Source organism: Centruroides vittatus, unplaced genomic scaffold, assembly GCF_030686945.1.
Source record: "Centruroides vittatus isolate TY-2023 unplaced genomic scaffold, ASM3068694v2 contig_764, whole genome shotgun sequence".
In the NCBI taxonomy this organism is placed as follows: Eukaryota; Metazoa; Arthropoda; class Arachnida; order Scorpiones; family Buthidae; genus Centruroides; species Centruroides vittatus.
In genome coordinates, this window is record NW_027122494.1 from 54,241 (window position 1) to 70,911 (window position 16,671).

At 33.2% G+C, this 16,671-nt stretch overlaps 1 pseudogene; it reads left to right on the forward strand.

The window, feature by feature from the left end:
- Positions 1 to 327: 327 nt before the first annotated feature.
- On the forward strand, positions 328 to 862 carry LOC136981474 (histone H2B-like; annotated as a pseudogene).
- Positions 863 to 16,671: the final 15,809 nt, after the last annotated feature.

A 16,671-nucleotide genomic window follows, 5' to 3' on the forward strand; every position in this document is an offset into this window, starting at 1 on the left:
ATTACATTATAGCCGATCTTATCCGTTTTCACAGAATGCAAGAGTTAGTTCCCCCTGTTTCCAAACTAATTAGAGAATTTTTAGATGGGTCTAAAAATATGTTCGATTTCCCACAAAAACTCAAAAAACTGCATCTGCGCCTGTAAATCTTGCACGTTGTTTTCTCTTAACACTTCCATTGTTAAGGAATACACTTCTTTCATCCCAATATGGTACCCTACTAAATGTGATACCATACTAAAACGCACTCAAAAACAAAAATTGTATCTAAAATAGTACAGTAGAAGCCGAGTTCTTCAGTAAGCCTTAATCCTCTCCCGCGAATCCGTGCGTTGTTGTATGACTAGTGCCGAAGATCCGCAGCATCCATTTCTCTACGAATCGATTTGAAAGTATCTCGTTGTTTTCGCCAAGATGCCACCAGCACCGAGCGGCAAAGCTGTGAAGAAAGCAGGAAAAGCACAGAAAAATGTCCGGGAGATAAGAAGAAGAAAAGGAAGAGGAGGAAGGAGAGTTTCAGTATTTATATCTGCAAAGTTTTAAAACAAGTTTATCCGGATACTGGTATTTCGAGTAAAGCCATGTCTATAATGAACAGTTTCGTCAATGGTATATTCGAAAGAATTGCAACCGAAGCTTCAAGCCTGGCTCATTACAATAAACGATCGACTATCACAAGTCGAGAAATCCAGACAGCGGTTCGTCTCCTGCTTCCTGGAGAGTTGGCCAAACATGCAGTTCCGAAGGTACCAAAGCCGTAACTAAATATACCAGCTCTAAATAAATCGGAAAACTAACGACCCCTTTTCGGGGTTAAAAACTTCTCGTAAACTGTAGTCTTTTATATGATCTCATTTTAAATGTAAGTAAAAAAAAAAGTGTTCGAAATTTTATATTTGTGAAATTAATCTACAGTGCAATTGTCTTGTACAGGGATTTTTCGAAATTTCCCGTGGGGGAATTTCGAAAAATCCCTTCGTAGTGTACGTTCTCGTGACGTACCCTAACTGTGTACCAAATTTCAACTTTCGACTCCTAACCGATTGGGCTATGCGCTTATTATTATTATTATCAACCCATCTCGATTATATATGTAGATAAACACGAAACTGTTTAATTGCATTGCATTGTTTTTTTAACAAACACTTTCCTATTTGAACAAAGGTTTTGCTAATAAGTTCTGATAAATGTTCTAGTCAATGAGCATATAAAAGATATGAAAGCAAAAGGTTTAATCCTGCATTATCGAGATTAACAGTTACTGAAGGATTTATACCTGATTGGAGCGATGTGTAATCTATATTTCACATCGCTCCAATTGCTTTAATATGAAATTTAAGCAAGATTTTACCGCAGAATAATATTTATTCAGTATTCATCGGTACAAAATGCCGTGTATCCGATTGAAACAAGTATATTTTTTCATTGTTTTCTATTTTTCCATTATAAATAAGTTTTGGGAGGACAAAGACAAGGCGGATTTACTTTCTTGCAAACTCTTAAACTAGTCAGCAAGCAATACGATCTGCAAATTCCATTTATTTCTTCTTCCGTACAGTTTCTATAACCATTGATAACGATTGGAAGAACTGCAAAACAAACCAATCCAGTTCGATTAGATATCCATTTACGTAATTAGAATAATTAGTGACTCACCTGCAATAAAAATCGAGTAAACCAACAGCAAAACCTTTATTTTTTCCATTTTATAACTCCAGCTAAACAACTCAATATGACTACTAATATTAACTGTTCTTTTATACTTTATTCCGAGTTTAAAAAATTCGGATTATTTAAAAACTGAAATACTAGACTATATTATTTGCATCACAAAACACGCAATTACAATCTTGCAAAACATTTTAAAGATTAATTACTAAAGTAGTTAAATTTCAGGATATTAATTGATACGATCGAAACAATTTGATTTGAAATAATGCAATTATGTCCTAAATTTGTGTATTTCGTAGGATCTCGGCTCGGCTTTCTTAGCTCTTTTCTTCTTTCGACACTGCTATTTCCTTTTACTTGTAATTACCGCGGGTTTGTAAAATTAAAAACTCGACAGTTTCTCTGTTGATGGAACGTTGCTCCCAGGTAACTTTCCTTAAAGCCGATGGTTTTCTCATAAAACCCCTACTGACGAAGTCGGGATCGGGGGAAGAGAAGCTTTCGTCTCTTATAAGAAAGCTGCGAAAGATGGTAAAGCAAGAAAAGCAATAGAAGATGAACACTTCGTAACACAAAGAAAAGTGTTAACAAGCACGAAGACAATTAAATCACGCTTTGGACCGCAGCCAAGAAGGTTAACAACAACATCCGAAGATCCAATCACTCTATTTTCAAAAGTAATTTAGTATTGTTTCGACACAACGAAGCGTTTTGTCGACAGAACGGGCAATGCTACACAGTTAAATACTTTGAATGAATATCAATACGAGAAATTATTGCTTTTTTAAGGTTTTCAAATTTATAAATAAACATAAAACATTGAAATTAATTTTCACTCGAAATATTAAGAAGTTATTCTCTATTTTATTGCTTACTGGAAGAGTCTGAATAATTTAATCCTGGATTGGGTTTCTTCGTTTTGAATCGACGGACAGACATTTCTGCACTGATCGTTCAACTTACTTCGATTAGATTAAAGTCTGATGATCTGCAAAGTGACAACCTAAACATAAAGCAGTGTTTTTACCAGCTTAAAGATTCTGTTAATCGTCTATAAATGGACAAGGCAACTTATATTGTACGGACATTCACACTGTATTTAAACCGGTGTTCGACTGTCATTGTAGTCAGTATACGTCCGAACCAGAATTATAATTACTCCAACAATTAAATTTGTAAATCGAATTTTCTGAAGTGTATATAAACTTTCATATTTAATAAATTTTGATATAAAATTTAATTTTTAAGATTGGCTATTTATCAAAATAGATTTTAAAATTGCACACTTTTAGATTCATGAAAACTTAAAAATTTATCAATATTTATTTCCATACCTGTCATCGTTTAGGTTTACAATAACGTGAATATTTTTCATATAGAAACGGACGATAAAGTAACTAAAATGTGTACGATGAATTGGAAAATATAGTAGCTGCCTGGGAATTTTCCAACAAAACTGCTTTCCCGCTTTTACAGCGCCGAATTCCGAAGCAAATGAGCCGTTCTGCAGTATCACAGTCACACAGCGCCAAGTGGAAAATTCGCTGATACAGGAATCAAAATTGCCGATTTCTCCGTCTTTTAAACGCCTGTAGTAAATTTGAATTACTCGTTCGTAAGATACTTGTTTTCTTAGGTAGTGTGCAAAATTTCAGTATTTCCTGTAAAGGGATTGCCGAAATATAAGCAGTTGAAAAGTGCAAAGATCTTCATAAAAGCTGTAACTTTTCTCTTTCTTATTCATTCGGCGGTGCAGATGCTCGTAGAGACAAAACACCACTTTGTCTAGAGAGCTCAAATTTTAAACTTAAGCCTTTCTCGTTATCAGTGAGGTGCTGGTGAACCTTGCGGGTGGATAAATCAAACTTGGCGGGGTCCTATCTCTTGCTTTTATTGCTTCTTAGGATAAAATTGATCCGAACGAATGTTGTTGTTCAATATAACAATAGCTCAAATTTATGCAAATTAAACTTTTTTGTAACCATTACACTAACAGCATATTGAAAGCATTCGGTGGATGGCCGTCGTGTCGCCCAGCGCCCACGAGATTGTTTGTCGTAGGTGCCTCGGGTTTGAATCTACAAACTGTAGGGATTTCGAAAATTCGTAGTTTAATAAAACCCGAAGCATACTTATAAAGTAAACCTGTAAACGTTTGTAAATTAAACGATTTCGAGTTCATACATATCTGGTACATAGTCGGGGTCTCCTGCTGGCCCTAAATTTTTATATCTGGTCTCGACTTTCATCTATTTAACTCCGTTCTCGAGATAAGGAAACGACAGGCGGAATTTTCTTATTGCCGCCATAAGCGTCTTGTTTGCTTGCTTGTCCTGTTATAATTACGTAGCTTAAGGGGTCTTGAAGGGGTCGAGTGTCGAAAAAGTTTGCAGATGACTGAATCCCCAAAATTTTCAAAAAAGTTTTTCAGCTACAGTCGTGATTTTTTACCAGGTAAAACCCTTATGTGACTCAATGAGTTGGCCTACACCGTTTAATGAACACAACTATTTTTGTTAACGTCAGGCGTTCATTTGGCCTTTCATTTCTATTTTCTACGTGAACGTCTCCCTATTTTATTGTAGCTTAGTACAGAAAAAATTAAAAATGGATACAAAGAGCCGAACAACAATAGTGAGTAGCTGAGGCATACCAGTGTTCCCACAAAAGCGGAAATTGTTTAAGGCGCCTTAACTAAATTACAAAGGTAGGGAAAATTGGGGTTTCTATACTTGAAGTTAGGTTATGTTTTTTCGGTTGTAAGGGACATGATAAGATCGAAATTTCTATTCATCTTTATATGAGAATATTAGGTTTTTGAGTACATATTGACGTTAACATTAATGTACTGTACGAGTATATGCAAGGAAAATCGCGCAATTCGGCCAAACTTTTAATATTAATTAAATTTCGCTGCAACACAACAATAAAACTCCGTGTACTAATAAATTGTCAGAGTTTTATTGTTGCGAGCGGTCGTTGATTGTTAATGCGAACGGTTGGATTTTTAGTTCGCGCAGTCAAAATTTTCTCGTTTCGAGTGTTTTTCTCAGTTTTGTTTTCGTTTGCGTCGATTATATCGGTAAGCACAAACTACGATGTTTCTAATTTTACGTTTTTTTTTTTTTTTTTGAACATTATTAAGCCGAATATCACAATTAGTGCCAATGATTTTCCGACGAATCTCTATTTCCATAACAATTGATCGGTCTTGACAGAGACGACGAACAGGGTCTTTCCACTCATTTTCACTCTTCGTTAAGCCCAAATCCAATGGAATCTAAGTTAATAAATACATTACATTGGTATTAGCCCGCTATAGTTTATATACGCATCATATCCCATATGAAATTTGCACCGTTATAGTCTGAACTTTAATTAAACCGAATAATTCGAGATTATTCGTCTAGATTTTCACAAATGTTTTGTGTTACGGCAATGGACAAAACTGTATAATTTGTAGAAACTGATTTCTATATCGAACATTAAAAATCGTTTGAAAGTTAAAATTACTATATTTAACAGAGATTTTATTATAATATTCATTTGTGACATTTCGTTAAAATTAAGACATTTTTTAAAATTATTTTTTTATTAGAAATCTTACAATTTATATAAAATTAAATTAACAAAACGAATACGAGTTGTATTTTCATAATAGTCGTTTCTTTCTTTTGCAGAATGGAAAATTTCAAGGAATTAAAGAAGTGGCGCACCTCGGCAGATGGTGAGGAGGAGGAAGGCTCTTCGTCGTATTACGTTCCGTTTCCAGTGATACGATGCTTCCGAAAGATGTCGAGGAGAGCGGAGAGTGCGTCAAACGGGTGGTTGTCATTACTCCCGACGATAGCGTCTCGACTGTGGTCGACTACCTGGGACTGCGATACCCGGAAGTTGCAGAACGGACAGTGGAGTGTCGAGGGGAGTCCAAAGTGACCGTGGAAACGTCCGTCAAGCAGAAGAAGCCTTGGTGGAAAAGGCTCTTCTTCTGTTGCATAAAATGAATCTTCTCTCTTCCGAGGTCACTTCCACTCACGTCCACTTTTCACCGGATGTGACTCTGCCACCCGATACGACGACTTTGTCACCCGGAAATGACGTTTCACCCGGCTACGACTTGATTTACTGGACTTGACATTTAATCCCGGATTGGGTTTCTTCGTTTTGAACTGACGGACAGACATTTCTACACTGGTTGTTCAACTTACTTCTATCAAATTAAAGTCTGATGATCTGCAAAGTGACAACCAAAACATAAAGCAGTATTTTTCCCAGCTTAAGGTACTCTTTCTGTTGCATCGTAAACTAGGTAACGTCTCAAAGGTAAATGAACTGTTTTCTCTGTTCTGTTTTTGTCAACACTGTTCCCACAGGGCGAATGTTGACAGAAGCACCACACAATACGTAGCATTTAAATTTTACATTGGCTCTAATTTACAGAAAGTTTGAGCCAATGTCCCAATGAAAGTTAAAGATGTAAAATTTCGATGCATAATCTATATAACTAAAAATGTAATTTCGTTTGTTTCCAATAGCTAATCTCTGAAAGTTCTTCACCGATTGCTTTGAAATTTTCACACAACGTTCCATTCGAATACGGGCGTGTTTTTAAATAATTTAGATGTCGAAATCCCCCGGGGAAGATGGACAGAATTAAGGAATTTATGTCTAACAGATGGCGCGAACTCCGCAAGTACAACGACCTAAGTTTGCTTTTCTGTGAGGCATTAGGGCTGTTATTTGGATGAACTAAAGCAGATCGTCAACAGAATATACACTAAAAAGGGATTTTTCGATTTACCCCCTCCCCCCCGCGGGGGAGAGGGACAGGATTAAGGTTTACCGTGAACAACTAGGCTTCTATTATACTATTTTAGATGCGGTTTTTTGCATTTTTTATTGTTTTAATAGGGTACGTCAAGAGAATGTACACTAAGAAGGGATTTTTCGAAAGTGTTATACATTTATAATAGATACATTTTGAGCCACAGCAACGCGTGGCTGGGTCCGCTAGTCTTAAATAAAATATTTACTAATAAAGATGTTTGGATAAACTTCTTCGAAAGTTCGTATTCGTTTTACACGCGAAAATAGACTTCTCATATTACATTTTATTAAAATGAATCCTGGAAATGGAAAATAATACAACTTTATTAAATAAGAAACCATATCCTATTTGCGTCGACGTCACCGTTTTCTATATAAACTTTGAACACTGCGAGAGAATAAGAATAGTTTGGAAGAATGAAGATGCAGTCTTTGATTTCCCTGCTCTGTGTCAGCGGTAAGTTATTTCTTCTTTTCTATAGTGTTGGTGCGCGTAAATAAACAGAAAACAGTAGCCTATTTTATGTTTTAGCATTCTGCACAATAGTGTCGAGTCGCAGGATGTAAATTATGAATCTGCTTACTATATTCGACCACCGAAACGATGCACACCCCTCCAGATAAGTATTCCTTGCTACAAGGAATGCATCATCCAGAGAAATGTCATGTGTTACGTAGTTAGAAAAGGTTGTAGTTGTTAATAATAAAATATGACGATTGTCCAAATTTCGTTGCTTTTAAATGATTATTATTCTACATATGTGATTTTTTGAATCAATGAACGTAACTGATCACTAAACTGAATACAAAAAAAAAAAAAAAAACATAAATGAAAGAATAAAGTGATTTCTCACCGAAGCAAATTATGCATTGGATTAGACCTGGCGATTGTTCGTAGGTAATTTGAATAAAATAATCCTCTCGTCGATGAACTTGTCCGCCCATTCAAGAACGTTATCTATTATTTTAAAATTTAGTTCTGCATATTTCTCGTCTGAGTTTCGAAAAACTCGTGTATTATTAAGTTAAATTGTTAGATTCTATAAGCAAAGAAATTGAAACGAAATTTCATTGTTTCATCTCGCTGCCTGAGTCTATTATTGAAATATTTAAATGTTTAGGAGAATTGAAGGTCGGCTGACAAAGCTGCACTCTTCGAATCATCCAAACAGCAAGCGTAGAACTTGATCTTTGACTCCGTTTCATCACTTAACCTACAAGGTGTGATAAGTCTGTATAAATCAACCAAATTTGGCTACATCAAGAAAGCGTTAACCCAGACAAAAAGCGAGAATATTTAAAAGAAAAAGTATATTTACTTTTTAAAAATACTTGTACAATTGTATTTTTATTTGAGAAAATAAAATAAATTTTATATAATGAGCGAAAACCCATTCCTTTCGCATTAATGTAGTTTCATTCATCATCTGTAGCATTTAGAACTAAATAAATGAACCAAAATACTCATTAAATATATTTAATTCATTATTTAATGAATTTAAATCTCCCTTTTAGATTTTAACTGCACTTTAATAACAATAATGATAATTGAAACAGATATGTGTTGTTTAGAAAACTCCATCCTAAATCTGAGTTATATACAACATCGTTTTACTTTCGCATTGTCATATCCGTGTGGTATTTTGCCCTGTTAAGTCGAATTAAATAAAAGCCGTTGATCACAAATGCAGCTATTTGATAATTTAATTTAAAAGATACAGCGTAGTTACAAAAGGAAGATGTGATACTTTTATTACAAATCTACAAAATTTTCATCTAGAAAATTCAATGGATGATGTTACATTTAAACAGATTTTTACAATTAAATCTTAACAAATATTATTATTTCGAATAGAAACAAACGCATGGAGGATTTACTTCATCACAAATACACAGTTCGTATTTTACACATGAAGTAAAGCACGGTTTTAGTAACTGGGTATAATTGCATAGTGTAAACACAGGATCGGAATCTATCTTGATCGGCAGGTCAAAATTCAATATACGAGATGAAATTGTGGCGTATAATTCTAGAATAAAGGATAAACGACATTTTATCTAATTAAGTAATCCATTCATTAGAGAAATACAGAATTTACAGTACTTACCAACAACGGAAATCAGAAAAATCAAAAACAGCTTCATTGTTCTAAAGTAAGCTTATTTCAGAAGATATTAAGCTATATATAGTAAACAGTGAAAGAATGTCATGTAAACAGTATAAATAAAACTTGTTTATTATTTAATTAAATCACATTGCATAAAAACAATTTTAAAATATTTAATTTGATGAATATCAATTTTTTTATTTTGAAAATTCACTCGTATTTATTAGGATGAAATCTAAATAACAAGAAATTGCCGTAACCTAACTGGTGACGATGAAAAAGTTCAATTTTAGTAAACAATTAAATACACTTTTCGCTTTTTAATTTGATTAGGGAGTTCGTTATTAGTACTTTACTCAAGTGATTAATCTGAAGAGTTTAACGTAGATCTTGATCCGAATGTTCGACTCATTATACAGACAACACTTTATTTAATTTCAAGGTTGTTTAAATAAGAAGCTACTGCAATAAATCGGTCTTTGTTCTTGATTATACATCAGAAAATTGTGTTATTTATTAACATTCGCTAATCGTAGCTCGAATGGAAAGAAAGACAAGTAGAGAAATCTAATTACCATCCTTTACATTTCCAGGGTACACAAGTGACGATTGCCCTTTAAAACAGAAAAGTAAACTTCAGAAATTATTCTCTTTAGCTGAAAATTAGTCTAATTAATGACATAAACAAAATTTTTTGCATGGATTTACAATATGTACTGTACAATTGTTGAAAAATGTCTGTCAAAACATTAGCTGACTGCACGGGAATGACAGAGCTTTCACAGAAACAGTGCCATATACAGGCATAGGCGAGAGGTAGCAAAAGACAGTTTTTATTTATACTTGAATTGCTTTACCTACATTATTAAATTTTTTCTTTGGTTTCAGTTATTTCGAGATTTGGAGATTGTTACATTAAGTCTTAGCTGCTACGTCAACGCTTCCCAACTAGTGCTTCTTTTACACAATTTCGTAATAACACATGAATAATTAATGAAATCGCTTTCCACTAATTTAGAATTTAAATATGAAATATATTATTTAATACACTAGTATATTTTTGTAACCGGGTATTAGTGGAAGCACAAGTTAAGAAACATAGTTGTAAGTTATTGATTCATTAGAGGATTGATGAATTTGCGCTGATTAAGTAAGTTTATTCTGGTAAGTTTTTCCCTAACCAGGTTAATTGTTTGTGATTTTAAATAATTGTAATTTTGTGAATTGTACTAATATTTGTGAGAGCCCGGACTTGAGGATATGATTGTATTTTTCCCGCGGAGTCACTTTCTGTGCAAGGTGACACGTCGAATAAGTTCACCAGGATCCTAACGATAAAAAGTCTTCTATTGAACAGAAAACTTAACATAACCAAAGATGGCCATGAGAATTAAACGAGAGGAACCCCTAAAAAAGAGAAAAAGATCGATGACACAGGTAGTTCGTTATCATCTGAAGATCGGAGTTGGTCCGTCGTCTCCAGTTCGCCGTCTTCTAGAGTTCGTTGCTCCCCTTCACGCTCCAGAGATTTCGGATACACCACCTACCATGCCGATTACCGCCTAGATCGACCACCTTTGACACGCCGAGTCACTACCTAAATTTATCGATAACCTATCCTCAAACGGACCAGCAAAGGGAACAGGTCAAAATCCCACATGGCTACGCAGGCGAATTGGATATGACAATGCGAAAGTAGAACGATGTTGTATATAACTCAGTTAGCTTTAGGATGGAGCTTTTCAAACAATACAAAGCTGTTTCAATTATCATTATTGTTTTTTAAGTGCAGTTAAAGTCTAGAAAGCAAATTTAAACTCATTAAACAACGAATTAAGTATATTTGATAAACGTTTTGGTTCATTTATGTAGTTCCAAATGCTACAGATGATGGATGAAGCTGTATTAATGCAAAAAGCGTGGGTTCTCGCTCATTATATGAAATTTACTTTTTTTCTCGAACAAAAATAAAATCTTAATTTTCAACAAGCCAATGTATTTTTATAAAAATTATATAAAGTGGATTGTATTTTCACAATTGGCCAAAATAGAACATTTTTTTCTTTATTTATTATATTGAACCAAACTTTAATTGCCGGATTAATTTTCAGACTGTTTTTAAATCTGATGGTTAAGTACGCGACTTTGAATAATTACTGTTAAATAACAAAAATTTCGCTCTTGCTTCGGTAAGAAATCATTTTATTTTTCCGTTTCTGTCTTTTAAATTAGTGTGAGGACCGGGTTTAACTCGGCCCAAAATTATTTTTTTGTTCAAACCCCCTCGTGGGAAATTGTAGAAAAGGTCGAAATTCAAAGGATGTTCAGCCTTCCGCCGCCGGAAAGCACTTCCTTTCTCTCCGGATCCAAACTCTTAGTCACGGAGATGGAATCATCAGCGATTCACGAACTATCGCGATCGGTGATCGAAGATAACGTGACCTGTAGTATATAAAGGGGGAAAAGGCTGATAACGGGGTCGCTGAAAGCCCGATTAAGACGCACGTCCCGTCTGATCCGAATCGAGAATCGAGGGCCGAACCCCGAGGACTCCGAAGCCCGCCGAAGACGAGCCGCCACGACTGATCCTCCTGCCAACCTCAACGACCGGAGAACGACCGATCCTCCTGCTTATCCATACAATTACTCTAGCCGATACATCATAGGAAGAGGTATGACCCCGAAATTTGTAAACTCTTTCTCTCCCCCGCGGTTAGGGACCGGACGCGTTAGAGTAGAGCTATTCTCTGTATTTAGTTTGTCTGTTTAAATAAATCGTTAATTGTTTTCATCCTGGTTCCGTTTATTCGAATATTGCCTTAAACTTATCGACGAACCCACACGCTTTCTCCACTCGACCTGACAAATGATTACCCAATCCCGACAAGTCGGGATATCATTAAATTTTAGACATACGCGACAGTGGGGTTGGTCTTGCCGACCTGTTCGCCGAAAAAAAGGAGGTACGACTCCGTCCTACCTTCCGGCGTTCCCACATTAGTTTACGATCAGTTAAATTTATTGATTGATAAAATCACACATTTAGAATAATAACCATTTAAAAACAACTTTACGACAAAATTTTGACAATCGTCATATTTTATTATTAACAACGACAGTCCTTATTAACTGCGTAACATATGGCATTTCCTTGGATGATGCATTCCTTGTAGCAAGGAATATTTCTCTCCACGGGTGTGCATCGTTTCGGTGGTCGAATATAGTAAGCAGATTCATAATACATCCTGCGACTCGACACTATTGTGCAGAATGCTAAAACATAAAATAGGCTACTATTTTCTGTGTTTATTTACGCGCACCAACACTGTAGAAAAGAAGAAATAACTTACCGCTGACACAGAGCAGGGAAATCAAAAGCTGCATCCTCATTCTTCCAAACTATTCTTATTCTCTCACAGTGTTCAAAGTTTATATAGAAAACGGTGACGTCGACGCAAATAGGATATGGTTTCTTATTTAATAAAGTTGTATTATTTTCCATTTCCAGGATTCATTTTAATAAAATGTAATATGAGAAGTCTATTTTCGCGTGTAAAACGAATACGAACTTTCGAAGAAGTTTATCCAAACATCTTTATTAGTAAATATTTTATTTAAGATTAAACATCGAAATTTCACATCTTTAGCAAATACAATTAATTAATTGAAATTCATATCAACACTTAACTGCCAAATTATTAATGTTTGCGACAATACTTTTTCGTGACATTTCAAATATCTCTACATTTATTAACTGCAATAAATTGTGTAACATAGCATTAATTTTTCGCTGAATTGTTCATATACTAACTTCTGTATTCTGTTCAACGTCAGTTTATCCACTCTAATTAACGATCTGCTTCTGTTACTCCTTTTTTCAGGTGTCAATCTTTCTTGCATGCTTGAAGGATAGTGAGTTAGATATTGACAAATGGAATAGGTAAATATAGGATGGCAAAATTTCAAACGGCATTATTAGATACTGATAGTGATAGAAGTGATATATAGTCTAAAAGAAAGAAATGTTACTGATGTTTTAGTCATATATATAGGCTTATATAAACAGGGTAAATTGTCAGAAGACCATCAATAAATCAATAAATCAAAAATTCATATTTTACTTTTGATAGTACAGAATATCTTATAAATCACTAAAATGTTTAGAGTCAATGTGAGTGTCATAAGAAATGTAATCTAATCTATCATGACATAAATACAAATCTATTTCATGTAAAATACTATTTCTCATTGTACTGAATGAAGTAAAATTGTATAGCCTACTTTTCGTAGTTGTTAAAATTAATAAATTATTTATAAAAATAAAGTTGCCTTTATCTGAATTAAATTTCTATGGCTGTTTAAATCAATCAGAGGATGAGCTGTGGTTTTCTTAATTATTTTGTCATATGTATGTAATAAAATAAAATAGAACATTATGTACCAAATTTTCATTTACGATATGTAGCAATATAACAGTTTTAAACAGATTTCTATTTAAAACGTGTATAAATTAAATAAAAACAATTTTATTTTCTATTTAATTTATCCACATTCTCATCTGAAATTTCACGTTATCATCTTATTAAATATTTTTAAAAACTAAATATACTTTTCTTTCTATACATGATATAAAATTTTAAAATGCAAGTACGAACGAGTAGTTTTTTATTGTGACATAGTTACAATGCCGGGCTACAATTTTTAATTATATTTTAAATTTATTTAATTTAAAATATAGGCTCTCCGCCTCAAATTAGTAGTGGTTTGCCCCTGTACATCATAGTTTTCCTTTTACAATTGAGTCGTGCCAATCATCTATCTAACACCTTTCAGGGAAAAGGTTTTGAACTGAAATAACTTCTTTCGCAATTTTTCCTCCATCGTTTCTACATATTTGAAGCGAAGAAGGTAGAGTGGTCGATATTTAAGAAAGCTTGTTAAATATAATGTCAATTTTAATTCTCATAACATTACGATTTACCATGTTTTTGTGATTCACTCGTGAAAAGGGAAAATGTTAAGATTCTTGTTTATAGAGCTGTTGTTTGTTTGAACTCTTCACTTATCACAACGACTTCTGTATATTATAACTTTGTTTTGTTATTTTTTTTTAAATACCTTTAACAAAAGGCATGATTTAAGGCCTCCCAAAAGGCGTTATTCCACGCCATCATAAAGGCATACAACTACTAATACATGACAATTACGTCACACTTTACAACGGGGCGATATAGACTAGAAACTCAAGCCGATACAAAACAAGATATATGTACACGGTAAAAGTAAATTAAAAGTTCTTCAATTTTATGTTTTATTTATGCTAAATCTATGTGATTATCTTATAACATATATCTGGTTAATTTTAATAATGTATTTGAAGATTTGAAAGCCGCACGTATATTAAATGACTTGTACACCAAACGTCAATTTGTTTTATTGTTTATATTTTAAAAATTTTATTGTTGACATCGGAAATTTATTTGTACCTTTGCTTTTTACAGTTTAATATGTGACAACTGTATAACAACTGAAGAGGAACGACATGAGTGCGAAAAGCATTTTGTTTAAGATACTAAGAAAATAAAAAAAGAAAGACTTAACATAACAAAATTACTGTGACTGTAATCTTTGATAAAAACAGAACTATTTAGGATGCTGAAATAATGATTTCGTTATTAATTTAGTTGAAAGTTAGCGCCAAACGTCTGCCTGTAGTATAAAATTAATTAGAATTAATTATTAAAAAAGGCAAAATTATAGCCCAATTATTTAGGCGATAGTTTCATGATGTTTCTATTTAAATCGGCTAATTAATTTTATTTTGAATTTTAGTTTAAGTTTCGGTTTCGGTGTAAATGTGAGAGATTTTATAATTATATTTTGAGTTTTAATTAACTGCCTACCTAGTGACTTAATTCGTAACGAATACCCGGTTTTCAAGCGTGCAACGCTATTATGTATCCGGATAAATCACCTCCGAATAATCCCTTCAGTTTTTCGAAACTTCCAGATCCGATCGCGGGCCCACAGAGTACACCCATCCCTCGATTTACACGGTAAATAAGTTTCTGAAAACAACGTGTAAATCGAAATTTGAACTTTTTGAATGTAAAACAGCGTAAATCGAAAAGTATGCAAAAACCGCATAATTTCGTTGTTTATTAATTATGAATTTTTTAATTTTTTAAGGTACATAAATCAAACAAAAATATTGAAATGCCAAAAAATATATTCTTTTATTAATTAAATACAAAGTACAAACGAACAAAACATAAAATCTAAAAGATTCATTAAAAAAATTATTGTAAAGGTTGACGGCAGTTATCAATCATCACCATTTATTTATTTATTTTATTTGGTGTACAAGGAAAACCCTGTATGCACAAACTGTTAATACAAAAATTACAAGCTAATAACATTAGTACAAAAAAATAATAATATAACACCAATACGCGTGAGAATTGGTCTATAAAGGAAAAAAGATAACACAAGGTTAATTTCACTATCATTCAAAAACAATACCATCTATATTCTTATAAGCAAAAAATAAAAATAAACACAGAAAAAATGGCAACGGATGGTCGGCAAATACAAACGAAATAAAAGAAAAAAATTAAACAATTTGCTGCAAAAACTTAAATAATTATTTATAATACGCCCAAAAGCGCCGACATAAACGTTGCCAACTATTAAGCACTAAATCATCCACTTAAACAGTAAATTTACACCTCCTGGTGGTAAGCTGCTGAAAAAGAAAAGTGTCTTAATCTTAACAAATATTTAGCCATTTAAATTATTATTGTATTTATAGTTATATAACTAATTATTACAGTCTTGTAATAACTGTTTATATGGTAGAACCGAAAAACAATCTTCATTGAAATACTTGTCTGAGTGATGTCAGCTCCTTACATTTAGCTATTACATGAAAAGCGTCAAAATTAAGACTAGTATCACAAAATTCACAGTATTCCATACAAGGACTTATCATTCTTCTAATTATATTACATCGCACATATAATACTGCTTGTGTAATACAAAACGGCCTTTCTATATTCAAATAGGTCACCGACCCCCATTCATTAAAAACATCCAAATACCATTTATTATATTTATAGTTAATCGCTCTACCTTTAAACTCAGTTATATAATTACATGCCAAACTCATTAAAATATCAGAAATCTCATTTTCGTTTAACATTATCGGGTTATTTCGATAGCCGAACTTCTGCAGCAAAGACAGAATTCGATCTCCCCACGCTACTCTTTGAGAAATTAAAAATAATTTAGCAGACTGTAAGTTTACTAACAGACTGTTTGCTTAACCATCTTAAATTATTTTTTATTATATTAAAATAAAGGGGCTCTGCGCTGATTATTATTATTATTATCAACTCGTCTCGATTATATATATAGATACGATGGGATCCATCTTTTTAAAGAGTACATATAATACGCTTAATAAAATTAATTTGTATATTATCATCTCTATCTCTCCAATCGAAACCCCAATCTCTATCTCGGATCCATATAACATATATGGATTGAATAATTTTAATTTATCTCTCGAAATGACTCGAATAATTTTAACTTATCTTTCCAAAGTACAATCTACCAGATACACAAGCCTTAATAATCTTATCTATTCCGAAAGTCACTTTACTGTGAATATACTTTAAATGTTTTACAAAACGCCCATTAGACTGAAAGAATACACCCAGGTACTTATACTCATCTACTTCTATTTTACAATTTTGTAAAAACCAATTCTCATTATTAGAATGTTTTCCTCAATTTCGAAATACCATTATTTTAAATTTATCAATGTTAACAGAAATTTTTAACTCTTGTAATGTGTATCCTAAAAAGTCAATCATTCTCTGCAGACAGACCTATAGGCGAGTCTGCCATAACAATTAATCATCTGCATATGTCAGAATTTTCACCTCCGTTCCCAAAAGATCAATAACCACCAGATTAGAATCATTCAGTTTACTTACAAGTGAATATAGATATAAATTGAACAATATTGGACTCAATACACAACCCCGTTTCACACCTTTCA